The sequence below is a fragment of the Numenius arquata genome, unplaced genomic scaffold (assembly GCF_964106895.1).
Source record: "Numenius arquata unplaced genomic scaffold, bNumArq3.hap1.1 HAP1_SCAFFOLD_1692, whole genome shotgun sequence".
NCBI classification, from domain to species: Eukaryota; Metazoa; Chordata; class Aves; order Charadriiformes; family Scolopacidae; genus Numenius; species Numenius arquata.
In genome coordinates, this window is record NW_027415376.1 from 10,001 (window position 1) to 12,367 (window position 2,367).

Consider the following 2,367-nt stretch of genomic DNA (forward strand, 5'->3'; position numbering starts at 1 on the left):
GAGAAGGGGGGGAGGGGGCCGCGGCGGCCCCCGGGGGCGAGGCGAGGGGCGCCGGCCCGGTCAGAGCGCGGGCGGCAGCGCGCGGGAAGGGTCGCGCCGCCGGCGCGGGGCGCGGCGACGCCCGCCGCCGGCCGAGCCCCGCTCGGTCCGAAAGGAAGCGGCGAGCGGCGGCAGCGGCGAGCGGCGCCGGCGGCCGGCCGCGAGGGCAGCGGGGAGACGAGAGCGAGGGCCTTCGGGGCCGGGGGAGGCGGCTCCCCCGGCTCTCCCCGCGCCCAGGCCGGGGGCGGCTGCGCAGCCGGCCCCGCGCCTGCCCTGCCGGCCCGGCCGCGCGAGGCGGCGAGGGGTCTCCGGGCGTTCCGGGATGGCGCGCGGGCGCCTGGCGGCGCGGCGGCGGCGGCGCGCGTCCCCCGTCTCTTCTCCGCGCCCCGATCCTCCCCGCCGAGGGGAGCCGGGGCGGGGGGCGGGGGCGGAAGGGCTGCGCCGCCGCCGTTGGCCGCCCTCCGGCGGGCGAGGCGACCGCCGGGCGGCCTTCCCGCGCGAGCGGGCGGCCCGAGCCGCGGCTCTCCTCCCGGGCGCAGCGCCGGGCTGCTGAGGGAAACCCCGGGCCCCGGGAAGGAGGACGAGGCTGTGGCGGCGGACGTCGGGCGCGCCCCCGCGGGCGGACGCTCCCCCGAAGGCGGCAGCGGGGGAGGCACCCCCGCGGGGCCCAGAGGTGGTCGTTTCCCTCACCCCAGGGCCAGGTACCTAGCGTCCGCGCTCTCCCGCGGCCCTCCCTCGCCGTAGCGATACACAGGGGGTCGAAGGCCGCGGGGGGCCGGGCGGAGGTTTAAAGACTCGGGCGGCTCGGCGCGGCCCGGGGGTCGGGCCGGGCGGCGCCGCCGTCGTCGTCGTCCTGCGCAAGGGGGCTGGAGTCTCTCCGCGGAAGCTCCCGGGCGCAGGGACGGACGGCCGGCCGTCGCCCGCGCTCGTCCCGCGGGCGGCCGTGCCGGGGAGGGGTTCCGCTGCCCCCCCCCTCTCCGCGGACCGGTCTCGGCGGAGAGACCGCGGCGCGGCCGGCCGTGTCCGGCCTCGCCCGCCTCGAAACGGGGCGACCCCGGCGGGAGCGCGGGCTCCCCGCCGGGGGCGGGCGGGTCCCCGCGGCGGGGGCTCGCCCGGGAGGCGCGCCGCCGCGCGCCTCCGCGGCGCGGCTGCGGCGCGCCGCGGCTCCGCTCCCTCCCTCCCTCCGTCCCCCGCCCCGGCGAGCGCTCCGGCGGCGGTCTGCCGCCGCCGAGCGCCGGCGAAGGCGGCACCCCGTGCCGAGCGGCGGCGTCGCCGCTCGGCCTGCCGGCCGGCCGGAGGGCGCCCGCCGCCAGGCGCGGCCGTCCCGGCCCGGGCCCCGTCCGCCGCCCTTCCCCCGCCGCCCTTCCCGGCGGCGCCGGGCGAGCGGGCGGGCGGGCGGAGGCGTCCCGCTCCCGGTCTCCGCGTGGAAACGGGGAGAGCGGGCGTCGCCCCCGCCTCAGCGCCGTCCGCTTTCCGCGCGGCGCGCGCCCGCGGAAGGCGGCGAGGAGCGGCGGCGGCGGCGGTTCCGGGCGGGCGGCCGCCGCGAGGCGGCGGCGGGCCGCCGTCCGGCGCGGCCGCGGGCGGCGCGTCGCCGGCTCGGGCTCCGGCGGTGGCCGCCTCCGGCGCGGCGGCGGAGGCCGCGGCCGGGCGCCGGCGGGGCGGGCCGGAGCCGCGGGAGAGGGGAGAAGGACGTCGCGGCGCGGCGGAGCCGTCGCGCGCGGGGGGGCCGGCGGGGCGTCCCGCGTCCCCGAGGAGAGGCGGGCAGGCGGCGCGGCCGGGGGCGTCGTGGGCCTCCGCGCGGAGGCCGGGCCGAGCCCGGGCGCCTGGGCCGCCCCCCGAAGCGAGCGAGGCGCTCGTCTCCGCCGGTTTGGGCCGGGAGCGCGGGCTCCCGGCGCCCTCGCCGCTCGGGGCTTTTTTTTTTTTTCTCCTCGTCGTGTGTCGGTACGGTCAGTCGAGGCGAGGCGGCCCCGTCGTTCTCGCCCCGCCGCGCCGCGTCGCGTCCCCTGCGGAGGGGGCGGGCCGGCGGGCGGGCGGGCCGGCGGGCCGCCGCTGTCCGGAGGGGCCGCTCCCGCGGAGCGGTCCCGGCCCTCCCGCGCGCGCGGGGCGGTGCCGAAAAGCAGACAACTCTTAGCGGTGGATCACTCGGCTCGTGCGTCGATGAAGAACGCAGCTAGCTGCGAGAATTAATGTGAATTGCAGGACACATTGATCATCGACACTTCGAACGCACTTGCGGCCCCGGGTTCCTCCCGGGGCTACGCCTGTCTGAGCGTCGCGTGACGATCAATCGCCGGCTCGGCCGCCGCCGCTGCCGCCGTCGCCGCCGCC

The 2,367-nt window shown here is 82.6% G+C and overlaps 1 non-coding gene across 1 annotated transcript; it reads left to right on the forward strand.

Annotated features, from left to right (window-relative positions):
• Positions 1 to 2,161: 2,161 nt before the first annotated feature.
• LOC141478667 (5.8S ribosomal RNA) lies at positions 2,162 to 2,314 on the forward strand. Its single transcript, XR_012463984.1, has one exon. It is a non-coding gene; the product is annotated as a 5.8S ribosomal RNA (ribosomal RNA).
• The last annotated feature ends 53 nt before the right edge of the window (positions 2,315 to 2,367 follow it).